The 13,550-nt window shown below is 43.7% G+C and overlaps 1 protein-coding gene and 1 non-coding gene across 6 annotated transcripts in view; one reads left to right on the plus strand and one right to left on the minus strand.

Moving 5' to 3' along the window:
- Positions 1-13,550, plus strand: part of OCLN (occludin) — a 51,841-nt gene that overhangs the window by 22,863 nt on the left and 15,428 nt on the right. The gene's annotated exons all lie outside the window — the stretch shown is intronic.
- Positions 11,382-11,489, minus strand: LOC114198282 (U6 spliceosomal RNA). Its single transcript, XR_003607077.1, has one exon. It is a non-coding gene; the product is annotated as a U6 spliceosomal RNA (small nuclear RNA).

Raw genomic sequence — 13,550 nt, forward strand, 5'->3', positions numbered from 1 at the left:
CTTTTGTGATGAACTTCCTTACCACTTCATAGCCTCATCCTGGTATGGATGTAACATGTTTTATGCAACCAGTGTCATTGATGGTTACATTTGCTATTTATTTTTTTTTTTTAAGATTTTATTCGACAGTGAGAGAGAAAGAACAAGCAGGGGGAGCAGCAGCGGGAGAGGGAGAAGCAGGTGGGCTCCCTGCTGAGCAAGGATCCCGATGTGGGGCTCCATCCCAGGACCCCGGGATCACGACCCGAGCAAAAGGCAGATGCTTAACTGAGCCACTCAGGTGCCACATACATTTGCTGTTTAATATTACCGTCAATGATAGGATTTTAAAAACTGTGTATACCTTGTGCATCTGTCTGGTTACATACTTCTCTAGGATAGGTTTTCCAGAGTATTACTGAGTCAGAACATACATACACACACACACACACACACGTATAATTTTGTATAAATGTGTATATATGTATAATTTATATATATAATTTTGATAAATATTGAGAAATTGAATACTGAAATTGCCTTTTAAAGCAATTTATACAACCAGCAGTGATGTTTGAAACTCTGGTACCACATACCTTTCCTAGTAACATTCCATGGCACACATGTATTTGGCCAATCCCTGTTGCTGAGTATTAAGTTTTTTTTTTCAATTTTTGACTTTTTAAAATAATGGCTTTTGTTTGTGGTGCTTTGGAAGAAGGTCTTTTTTTTTTTTTTTTAAAGATTTTATTTATTTATTCATGAGAGACAGAGAGAGAGAGGGGCAGAGGGAGAAGCAGGCTCCCAAGGGGCAGGGAGCCCGATGCGGGACTCGATCCCAGGACCCTGGGATCACGACCTGAGCCGAAGGCAGACGCTTAACCATCTGAGCCACCCAGGCGCCCTGGAAGAAGGTCTTAATATGAAAACAATACAAATTTATTGTAACAAAACACAAATACAGAAAAAAATTAAAAGTGAAAGTTCCTTCCTCTCCATTTCCGTTGGGCCTGCTTAATGACTTCTAACAGGTTTATATCCTTTTCTTTTTGTTTTTCTTTTTTTTTTTTAGTAGGTTCTGTGCCCAGAGTGGAGCCCAACACAGGGCTTGAACTCATGACCCTGAGATCAAGCCCTGAACTGAGATCAAGAGTCGGAAGCTTAACCAACTGAGCCACCTACGTGTCCCAATCCTTTTTTTTTTTAATGGAAATTCAGATAAATTTTACTCTTATATTTTTTAATGTTCTCTGAAGAATTTTCTCAGATGAACTTTTGAATTGTTCCATATCAAAAAGGTCAATGTCTTCCTAATTATTTTCCTTTTCTTCATTATTGATTTCATACCTTTTTTTTTTTAAGAGAGGGAGAGAGTGGGGGTATGGAGTGGTGAAGGAGCAGAGGGAGAGAGGAAGAGAATCTTTTTTTTTTTTTTTTATATTTTATTTATTTATTTGACAGAGAGAGACACAGTGAGAGAGGGAACACAAGCAGGGGGAGTGGGAGAGGGAGAAGCAGGCTTCCTGCTGAGCAGGAAGCCCGATGTGGGGCTCGATTCCAGGACCCTGGGATCATGACCTGAGCCAAAGGCAGACGCTTAACGACTGAGCCCCCCAGGTGCCCCGGTTTGTATTCTTAAATTACTTGATTCATAGCATGGCTTATTAGTTTTCTTTTGGTTTGTTCACTTTTTTTTTTAAGATATTATTTATTTATTTATTTGACACAGAGAGAGCACAAGTAGGCAGAGGGGCAGGCAGAGGGAAAGAGAGAAGCGGGCTCCCGATGCGGGACTCGATCCCAGGACACTGGGATCATGAGCTGAGCCAAAGGCAGACGCTTAACGACGGAGCCACCCAGGTGTCCCGCCATCCTGAATTTTTATCCTCTAAAATTTTTATATTTTTGATGAAAGTCAATTCTCTGGGTTATTCTTCCTTTTATGAACTAATTTTGACGAGAATAATTGTGTAAAAAGTTATTAGGTCAGGGCTTCTGGGTGGCTCAATTGTTTAAGTGTCTGCCTTCAGCTCAGGTCATGATCTCAGGGTCTTGGGATCGAGCTCCTCATCGGGCTGTCTGCTCAGCGGGGAGTCTGCTTCTTCTCTCCCTCTCTCTAAAATAAATAAAATCTTTTAAAGAAAAGTTATTAGGTAATTTTCTTTAAGTATATGGTAATTTTTTTGAAAATGGAGAAAATTGATGTTGAAGTTAACTTTGCTGTTATATAAGTGGAGAGCATTTTTTAATTTACATATATAGGGTTATATAGTAGGTGATAAAGCCAGGACTAGTACCCTGATTGATCATTTCCATATCAGCATGCTCTTAGGGAAACGTTAATGATTACTTTTTTTTTTTTTTTTAAGATTTTATTTATTTGACAGAGAGAGATAGTGAGAGCAGGAACCCAGCAGGGGGAGTGGGAGAGGGAGAAGCAGGCTTCCCGAGGAGCAGGGAGCCCGATGCAGGGCTCAATCCCAGGACCCTGGGATTACGACCGGAGCCGAAGGCAGACGCTTAACGACTGAGCCACCCAGGCGCCCCTCTCTCTTTCTTTTTTAATTGGACTTCAGGTTCACAGAAACAAATTAATCCTAAATCCTGCTGCATGACATTGTCACCTCTGGTCCATGCATAGCCTTCTTATTGTATTTATCTGTTTCCAAATCGACACCTACAGATCTACCAGCCCACCCAAGAATTATTAAGTCTAAGTTAATTACCCTTTGTGGGTTTTGCTCTCCCACTCACCTGCCCCCAGAGGTGAACTAGCTCCAAGGTGCCTTCCCTGCTTCAATTAGGTAAGATGGTGATTAGGGCCATATTATTGTCTTGACCTTGGGACTGAGGTGCTTCTCAGTGCTGGGAATCAAGTAATGGTTCCAGTGGGATCAGAGGAGATCCCCTCAGATGTTCTCATATGGAGCAGACCTACCTCCTTGTTGATGCTCTGAGCAATGTGTACAGGCTAGAAAACCAGGCACTACTGGGTTTGTGCATTGCCATGAGCAGAGGAGACACTTCCTTCATTTGTAGTTTGTTCTAAACAGCCTGATAGGATTGTTGGTGTTCCCCTTTCGTCTACTCTTTATGTCTAATGGTGGCTTTTCTACCTTTGTCTGGTAGAAGCAGTGTATTAGCTCAACTCCACTCAGATAAAACATTCTTTTTTGTTGTTGTATAGAGTTTATATACACTTTTGATGTGTTCCAAACAGAAGAATTAATAAACTGTGGGACCTATAAAAAAGAGGCAATACCAGGGTTTGGAGTCTAGCTTCACTGCCTTTGTTGTGACTTTAGGCAGGTGGTTTCTGTTGATTTTAACCAATATGTATGTGAAAGAGGTCTGGTTTGGAGATGGATGCCTGGTATAGGGACAGTGGCACAGGACTTTGAAGTTCTGGTTTCGAGTCCTGAATTCCAGCACTCTTGGGCAAACAGATTAACTCTTCTGGACCCTGGGTTCCTCATCTATAAAATAGGGCCATATTATCTCATCTGCTTTCTCAAGACTGATGTGAGATGTATCTGAGAAAATGCAGACCAGTAAAAGGATAGTTGTATGTCTTCCAGGGATATTGAAAGCAATTGAATGTACAGAAAAGAAAGAATTTTGATGTTGAATGAATTAGCAATTTCCTAGTTACAGGTGACAGAAATAGAACTTAGTATAGGTAAAAAGAGGAATTTATTTGCAAGATTTTGGGTGGTGACTCACGATAACTTAGAACTTCAACAACTTAGCCACAGAGGACAGGGATATGGCCGGATATCAGGAACAATTAAGATCAGGGATTTAAACACCATTATGATTTATTTTCTCGTTTTCCTTCTATCTGGGTAGGCTTCATGTTTCTATTGGAGAAGAGGGGCAGAAAGCAGCCACTTAGAGCTCTTGAATTTTTCATGTTAGTGCTTTTCTAAGACTGGCCTGGGGAAGGGGCCCTGATGAGACTGGGGTCAGGGGGACACTAACCCGTGGTGCTCATGGGAGGACCCTTGTAACATAGTATGGCAGATGGTACTTCCCACAGTACTGTGTGGAGTAGGGAGGTGGTTTCTAGAGAAATAGTGCTCTGTAGACAACATGGATTAATTATAATTGCCCTCTGATTCTTGATGGCTCTGGCCATGTGGCCAGGTCTAAATTCAAAGTGCCTTTTGAATAGCTTAGGATGGGATTCTGAACAGCTTTGAATGTGCCTGCTTCACCTGGTGCCCCTCTGAACTCTGCCGGCTTCTCCCGGGAGGGTGTCGTGCTGCTCAGATCCCTTCCGGCCCCTGCTTGAGTTGGGCTTCTTACCAGGGCAGGGGACCATGGTCTAAGGAGCCATGTCCTGAGAGAACACCGACAATGCAAGTGGGGGCACTCTTCAGCCTTGGGTGCCAGAGCTGAGTTGGGAAGGACTAATATTCAGTAGCCCATGAAGATGAGTATTTCATGTTGATCTTTGTGTTCAAATCTCTCTTCCCCCCTCCTGTGCATTCAGAAGGTCATAAACATAAATATCAAGATATACATACTCATTTTCTCTTGAGTAAATACTTATCAGTGGGGCCTGGCATTGGAAAAGCCCACGCCTATGGTAAATATCAAAGCGTTGATTGTAAGAGGTGTGCACTGGAGGTTCGTTTTTACTGACACCTACAGTGTTCCGGCGCAATAGTAACTAGAAGTTCAGTACCTCAGTTTTCTTTTCTTTTCTTTTTTTTTTTTAAGATTTTATTTATTTATTTGACAGAGACACACAGAGAGAATGGGAACACAAGCAGGGGCAGAGGGAGAGGGAGAAGCAGGCTCCCTGAGGAGCAGGGAGCCCGATGTGGGGCTGGATCCCAGGATCCTGGGATCATGACCTGAGCTGAAGGTAGATGCTTAACCAACTGAGCCACCCAGGCACCCCTCAGCACCTCAGTTTCAGGTGTTCCTGTGAATAAATTTTTATTTGGCTCTGGTAAAGTGAAACAATCTGACTGAAGTCTGGGACCTTAGGGTGGGGTCCTCCAGTCTGCCTTGGTGACCTTCCGTGCAGGCAGCTGTGGGTCTGCCCGTGGACACACTACCAAGATGGTGGCTTGGTGGTGACCTGGTGAGTCAGGTGTAGGCTGCTTTTGCTGAGACTGCTTTCTCAGTGCTCTTGCCAGTGTAGTCCATTAAGATGACTCGGGTTCAGGGGCAACTGGGTGGCTCAGTTGTTAAGCATCTGCCTTCGACTCAGGTCATGGTCCCAGGGTCCTGGGATCGAGCCCCGCATCGGGCTCCCTGCTCAGCGGGGGGCCTGCTTCTCCCTCTCCCACCCCCCCTGCTTGTGTTCCCTTTCTCACTGTGTCTCTCTCTGTCAAATAAATAAATAAAATCTTAAAAAAAAAAACAAAACTCAGGTTTAAGCATCACATCTGAATTTTGGCAACAAAGCCAAAGAAAAAAAATCACAGTAAAAGAAAGGAACCAGCATTTCCCAAGTATTCATTTTAGGCTAGCCGCTTTATACATTATTATTATCCTAACTGCAGTCCTGACAGGATGGGCACCCTTCTTGTAGAAGGGGAAACTGAGGTTTGCAGAGGGCTTCAACAGTTTGTCTCAAACCTGTCCTCACAACCAGCAGGACAAGTGTTGTGTTTGCCTTTTAACTTGTAGATTTTGGTCTGTTTTTCCTCTGAAAACCTCTGAGCCTCAGTTTTCTTTGCCAGTAGAATTGGGGAAAACAGTACTTACATAATAAAACTAACAGATTAAAATGAGTTTATACATGTGTGAAGTGCTGTTCTGCTACAAACCAGCATATCCAGTTCTCAGCGGGTATTTTCTGCATGCCTCCTAATTTGCACTTTTTCTGGTTACGCTACTTTATTTATTTATTTTTTTTTTAAAAAGATTTTATTTATTTGAGAGAGAGAAAGAGAGAGCACATGAGACGGGGGAGGGTCAGAGGGAGAAGCAGACTCCCTGCTGAGCAGGGAGCCCGATGCGGGACTCCATCCAGGGACTCCAGGATCATGACCTGAGCCGAAGGCAGTCGCTTAACCAACTGAGCCACCCAGGCGCCCTGTGCTACTTAATTTATATCAGAAGCAAGAATAGACTTAAGTTTGGAGAGAACATGCCATCCTCATTTCTCCATTGTTACCAAGTAGTAAGTGAAATTTATTAAATAAGATCCTGTTTTTAAGTAAGAAATACTTAAATCTAAAGACTAACTTAGTTAACTAGGTAGTCTCATTTCTAGAAGTTTTTAAGGTTTGACATCGTGATGCATCATTTATGTAGCATTGTTTCCAGCATTTACCTGTCAGGATAGGAACTAGTGAGGATGATCTGGCTGAACGTAGAGAAAGGGACGGGGTCCCTGATGGAGATCTTGGACCCTGTCCTTTGTGATCACCATTGGGTGACTTTTGGCTTCCTTGGACTCTGCTGAAGGTAATCACCTTGCCCCAGGTGGCTTTGTCTTTTCATTTGATAGATTCTTCATATGTAAATGAAATAAAGGTTTTATCTACAGATAAGCTGATGCTGTAATGATTAAAGGACTTAGCTCGAAACCAGCACATAATTATTAACACACAGTAAATTTTAGCTAGAGTGATAATTTGTCCATGTTTGCAATGACGAGCTTGAATAAGGAAGCTTGGGTAAGAGTACCCAAAATATAAATACATTTAATGTTGGTTCATTAACTTAATCTTCCCATGATTTGTAAGCTTGCCACAAGAGATAAAATAGCAAATGCTCTCCTGCAGGTTGCAGGCAGGCTCTGCCTGTTAACCTCCCTACACCCGGGAGTGGGGAGGCAGGTGGGTGTGGGGCAGGTGACTCTGGGACAGGGTGGCACTGGTGATCAGCATTAGACATCTGAAGAAACTGGAACAGCTTTTTAATTTTCAACCAGGACCAAGATTCTTTAATGTACAAGCAGTCCTGTGGGCTGCGGACTTTCCGGATCCTAGGTTCTCACCCCAGGAAAGATTTTGCTTTTATCTGTGGCCTCAGAGGGAACAAAATGGAACAAAAGTAGGAGTGCCCTGTTCTTCTACTGACTTAGCACCCAACCGCATGGAGTACAGAAAGCCCCGTCTGTCCCAGCACCACAGGCCAGGGCATGGTGGAGAGCCAGTTCAGGGAGTTGTGATGAATGGTGAGGTGGGAGGCAGAAAGTGCTCGAGCTAATCAGTGTCTTTGTGGCTGTCTGAGAGCAGAGATGCCTACGTTTCCAGCACTGCAATGAATGTTAACCGTAGTTACCAGGGTCTAAGTGGGACAGTTGTCTGTGACATGGAGGAAGTATGTGCTCAGCGGTTTTCAAACCTTAGCAAGCATCAGGATCACGCGGAGGGCGAGTTAAAACAGCTTGTTGGCCCACTCGCATTGTTTCTCATTCTCAGGAATGGTGCATGAGAATGTGCGGTTCTAACAAGTTCTCGGGTACCGTTGATGTTACCAATGGGGGGACCATGCTTTGAGAACCATTGTTCTGTAGAACCAAGCTGCAGCTGTAGCACTGTGACCCCAGAGAGCTTCTGAGGGAAGGCTAGGCCTTTTCCACACCACAGCATACTTAGAAAATGGTATTGTTGTACAGAGTAGTAAACTTAAAGGGGGTTTGGATCCCCGATGGTGACTGACCACAGACTCTGAGGACTGAGGTGTGTGTGCCTTATGGCACACCTGTGGGGGTGTGCTGACACAAGATACATGAGTCTGCACCAGGACTTCCATTTCTAGAACAAGGGGACCTTGAATGAGATCACAGACTGAGCATGAGGTTTCTACACTGCTCCCCCTCCCAAACTTCGAACAACTATTGAAACTTAGGGAGCTGCAGAATTCCCCTTTGCTGGTGTATGTTAATAATTCCCTGTGGGCAATGTGCATTTGGGTAGGGGACCTTGTGTTTGCTAAAACCTCAGAGCTATCTGATTAAAATAAATTAATTAGATTTGCTCAAGCCTGGTCCACCATCTCTTCATTTGTGGGATTAGTTCACTGGAGAGCATCTGCTTTCAACCAACTGAGGGTGGAGAAACATCTGACCGTACTTTCCGAGGCAGTTTTGAGGTTCTTGTTGAGGGAGCATCTGTGAGTGTAAAACAACAGGAAACAGGAAAAACAAGTTGGACCACTTACTCTTCTGAGAATTTGTAGTGCCAGGGAAGGTGGACCTCAGGTGGTAAAAACTGGAGATGGTACTTTGAGATTATGGTGCTCTTCCTCTGATGTCTGATGTATTTTCTCCACTTAACTTACCAAGCAGGAAAAGCCTTTCTGTTTCCCTTTTGAGGGGGGTGTTCCTACACTCTGATCTAAACAGAGGCACCTGATGACAAAGCACGTATTCATTTTAATTTTCAAGCCTGTTTAATCCAGAGTAATTTTCTGTCAAAAGCTGACTCTGGGCGCCTGGGTGGCTCAGTTGGTTAAGCCACTGCCTTTGGCTCAGGTCATGATCCTGGAGTCCCCGGATTGAGTCCCACATCGGGCTCCTTGCTCAGCGGGGAGTCTGCTTCTCCCTCTGACCCTCTTCCCTCTCGTGCTCTCTCTCTCTCTCATTCTCTCTCTCTCAAATAAATAAATAAAATCTTTAAAAAAAAAAAAAGCTGGCTATAACAACACTAGTCTAATAGGCAAGTAAAACTCTCCAAAATGGATTCCTGTCATATCCCGTTAGGGTGTGGTGAGGAGTTAAGGCAATGAGAATGGTCCCTTTTGTTACAGGGAATAGTGAGTACCTAGACAATAGGAGTACCTCAAGCCATATTTAAGTGACCTAGATGGCAGTTAGTTGTGCCAGAAAGAGTTTGTCTTTGGAATCAGGTGGACCAGGGTTCAAATCCTCCCTCTACCATGTGACCTTGGGCAGATTAACCATAAAGGCTCAATTTCCTCATCTGAAAATGGAGATAATCCTATCTCTCCAGGCAGTGGTGAGCAACAAACAAGGTCAGGTTTTGTAGGCATGTGACGATACTCAAACAGATGAACTTTCCCTTTCGTTCTTAGAAGTAGATGACTTTTGTCACATTGCTACCACCACTTGGATGCAGGTGTAGCCCGAATTTTTTCCTGTGTTGTATGAACTAGGAATGAAGACGGGGCGAAGAGAAAAATGGGGGATGGCTGTCATTGCTCTTTTTTGGTTGTACTAATTCCACATGACCTTGATTTGCATGGAGAGAAGTTTCTTCACACTTGGTTTTGGGAGAGAGAAGTTTTTCTTTCAAAGCGACCTAAAACTTTCTTGACCTTTTTGTGCAGTCCCTGACTTGAAGTCGGGGTGGGGAGGCTGCTCAGAAGCCCGTAGCATAGGCGCACATGATAGTGGAGATTCTTTGGATCCAGGTGAGGAGGGGCAGGGAGGACAGTCATTGGGAGGACACCTGCTCTGGAGCCACTCCTTTTGTTTGCCTTTTGATACCCCACAGGGATATAAGATGTTTTTATTAACTCTGCAAGGAGTGTTAGATGTTATTTGTTACCAAGATTTTTTCACAAGTGCGTAATCAACACTTCTGGTAAATATAATTAAATTTGAGTTTTTTTTTTTTTTTAAGACTTTATTTATTTGAGAGAGACACAGCGAGAAACACAAGCAGGGGGAGTGGGAGAGGGAGAAGCAGGCTTCCTGTGGAGCAGGGAACCCGATGCGGGGCTTGATCCCAGGACCCTGGGATCATGACCTGAGCCGAAGGCAGACGCTTAACCTACTGAGCCACCCAGGTGCCCCTAAATTTGAGGTTTTTAAAAGATTTTATTTATTTATTTGAGAGAGAGAGAAGCAGGGGGAGGGGCAGAAAGGGAGAGGGAAAAGCAGATTCCCTGCTGAGCATGGAGTCCAACATGGGGCTTGATCCCAGGACTCTGGATCATGACCTGAGCCCAAGGCGGGTGCCCCAAATATAATTAAATTTTGAATAAAAATTTGTCCTCGTTGTAATTACCTCTTGTGAATATCTTTTGAAATTATTTTATTTGAATGTATTTCATTTTGACATTTCAGAAACACTTTAGTTCTTTCTTGATGGGAGTATGAATCTTAGTGAAACTTTCCTATGTATCACCCTAAATTAACTATTTGTATTCTTTAAACGTGTTCGTTTTGAGTACTTGTCCTTTTTGAAGTTAGTCTCAAGAGTGAGTCTGAGTCATTCTTTAGTTGGTTAGAGGTATGTTATCTCCTCAGCCTCTTAGCATGTCTGTCCCTCCTTTTTTTCTTTCTTTTTTTTTTTTTTTAAGATTTTATTTATTCGTCAGCACGAAGGTGAGCACAAGCAGGGGGAGTGGGAGAGGGAGAAGCAGACTCCCCGCTGAACAAGGAGCCCGACGCGGGACTCGATCCCAGGACTCTGGGATCGTGACCTGAGCCCAAGGCAGATGCTTAACTGATTGAGCCCCCCAGGCATCCCCTTCCTTCTGCTGTCTTGTTTTTCCCTTTCACAAAGACTGGGTATGGGATGGTGTACCACTAGGACCAGCACCTCCTCAAACAGAAGCCAATTAAGGGAAGCCACTTGGGCCTGCTGTGTGGATTTCTGCTGCCTGCAGCATCCTCCCCCCCCGCCCCTTTTCCCACCCCTTCCCCTGCTTTACTTGGGTCTCCTCCCCGCTGAAGGCCCTGGGGTGGGAGTAGGAGATCAGACCTCCAGCCAGGCCCCGAGGAGGCTCCACTGGGCTTCAGAGCAGCAACTCTGGCCCTCAAACTTTTCTTTCCCCGTAGTACTTAAACCCAAGGTCCTGGGATTGAGCCCCGCGTCGGGGGGGGGGGGGGGTCCCTGCTCAGCAGGGAGCCTGCTTCTCCCTCTCCCTCTGCCTGCCGCTCCCCCTGCTTGTGCTCTCTTTTCTCTGTCAAATAAATAAATAAAATCTTAAAAATACTTAAAAGACCGTTTTTTACTTCATGTTTTCACTCTGCTTTCTTTTGACCCTAATCGCTTAGGGCTTTTCTCAAGTTACTTGAAAACTGTTCACCATTTGCTGTTGAGTATTAATAATTTACTACAGTTATTAGAATGGTGGGTATTGTTTGCTTATTGTCAAGAATTTGAGCTACATCATCAAGTTTTGTGGGCTGACTGGGGACCCAGTCAGTAATACCAGTGCTGCTCAGAAATCCCTTTGCTCCCACCAGGAAACACAGCCTGAGGACTCTGTGTCTACGTTACTGACACCTGGTCAGTCCCCACTGGGGCGCAGCAGGTTTATACTGCGCACTGGTACTATGAGAAAAGTAGTAATTTAGCTTCTTAAGGGAAAAGTGAAGCATAGGAAGGAAAAGAGTACCTCACTCCTTGTTTTACAAACATATTTTGCCTCTGTCTTGAGATTTTTAAGCTCCTTTTAAGGACAAAGGCTGATTCTTACTCATCTTTGAGTCTGGCTGGGTTTGTTTTTTTTTTTTTTTTAATCTGCAGTGCATCAGATTTGCATATCATCCTTGCACAGGGGCCATGTTAGTAATTAATCTTCCCTGCATTGTTCTAACTTTAGTATACGTTCTGCCAAAGCATGCAGTGCCTTGGAATTTTCTGTATATATGCATCAAAAAGGTTTAAGAAACTGGAGCCCTGTGCTGGAGGGTGAAGTTAGGGGTCAGGCCAGTCCAGTTCTGCTGACTCTGAAGAGCTGAAGGTCAGCTCAGAGCAGCTCATTTGATAAGATGTTTGGATATACACAGCGTAGAAGTACCGCAGTAATAAATGGGGTCACCTTTATGCAGCCAGTTCTGGGCTCCTGATTTGTGCCTGATACCATGCTGGGCTCTGGAGACCCAGAGAGAAAGGTAGGAGACAGCCCAGGGAGAGGTGGTGGATCGTAGCAGAGGCTTTTGAGTGAGCCATATAGTTCAATCCTGCAAAACCTTTTCCTAAGTGTAGGTGCTTGGAAAAGGTGTCTAGCTCCCTGAGTCATAGCTTCTTCATTTCTAAAAAGGGAATAATAGTATTTACCTGTAAGGCTGTGCCTACCGAATGATCTGTCATTTCATTGTTTGGCACATTGTAGGCAGGCAGCTTTAAGAATAGTCCACTGCCCCCTGAAGTTAGAGTGACAAGAGCAAGCCATTATTCTGGATGGGAACGATTGTTTGGCAGTGTCTAAGTGCTCCGGTGGGAGGTTTGTGTGCACAGGTGTTGAGCGAGATAGGAGAGCAGGTGGCTGCCTCACTCAGCAGAGACGTGTGGAAGGCCTCCGGGGGGTATTGGCATGGCCACTACTGGGTAGTGAGCCAAAACTTGAAGCCTAATTAAGTATTAGCTGGCAAAGAAGGGGGAAGGACATTCCCTTCCAGGCAGTTAAGAGTCTGCAAGGACATGCAGGTGCCTTTTTTGTAAGGTTTTGATTTCGGGTTTGCCAGAACAGTTGAGCTTTGCATCCTCTGTTCAAGTTGTGAAGAGGAAAAACGTGGAAGAGTGTTAAATGGGTCTTTAAGAAAAGGAAGTCTTTTTAAATTCTGTTGAAGTGTACAGAATAAGAATAGACCTTTGACTTGGCAGAGCATATTTGCCTGTGAAGCTTGGCAGTGGTGTCAGGTCCTAGGGAATCCAGTGGGAGCCAAGAATGGTTCCCACCCCTCCGCGTCCCCGCTGTAGTGACATCTAAGCACACTCCCTTGCAACCCACCCACTGGTTTCCCAGTTGCAGCTAAACTCCACTTTCAGAAGGAAATGATCCCATTCCTTTCTTGCTTGAGGGACTATTAAACAATCAAGAATACCTTATGTACTTCAAGTGGTGGGTAAATAAAATCTTGGTATGTGTTACTGCAATGATAGGAAAGGAGTAGATCATGTATTAATGCTATGCTTAATGGAAAACAAGGCGTAAAGTGTGTGTGTTGCAGGGAAATACACTGTATTGATGCTGAACCTAATTGTAAGTATTTAATAGCAAAATAATCCAATTAAAAGTCTGCTTTCACCTTCAAATACTTATAAAAATTCTTTGTTTAGATCTGCTGGCTTTAATTTCAGAATCCAGCATCTTCTGAGTTTTTACTATGCTCATCAAAGTACAGTGCTAAATATGATACCTTGTCATCTTACTGGGCAGTAAAAAGAACTTTACAAAGTAGTTTCCCCAGTGACCCCCCCACTCATTCTTTTTTAGTTGTAGTATAATTAACATACAATGTTATATTAGTTTCAGGCGTATGACATAACGATTCCACAAGTCTATACATTACTCATTACTCATATGATAAGTATAGTCACCATTTGTCATCAAACAACATTACTACAATCTTAGTGACTATATTTTCTTTGCTGAACTTTTCATTTTTGTGACTTGTTTTGTAACTGGAAGTTTGCACTTAATCCCCTTTATTTTGCCTATCCCCCCATCCACGTCCCCTTGAGCAACCACAAGCTTGTTCTCTGTATTTAAGAGTCTGGTTTTTGTCTTCTTTTTTCTTTATTCAGATTGTTTTATTTCTTAAATTCCATATATGAGTGAAATCATATGGTATTTGTCTTTCTCTATCTGACTTACTTGACTCAGATAGACTTATATGACTAGCATAATGCCTTCTAGGTCCATTCATGTTGCAAATGGCCAGATCTCATTCTTTTTTG

The sequence above is a fragment of the Eumetopias jubatus genome, unplaced genomic scaffold (assembly GCF_037043125.1).
Source record: "Eumetopias jubatus isolate StellerSeaLion01/CBP00866 unplaced genomic scaffold, mEumJub1_p1.0 scaffold_5, whole genome shotgun sequence".
Classification (NCBI taxonomy): Eukaryota; Metazoa; Chordata; class Mammalia; order Carnivora; family Otariidae; genus Eumetopias; species Eumetopias jubatus.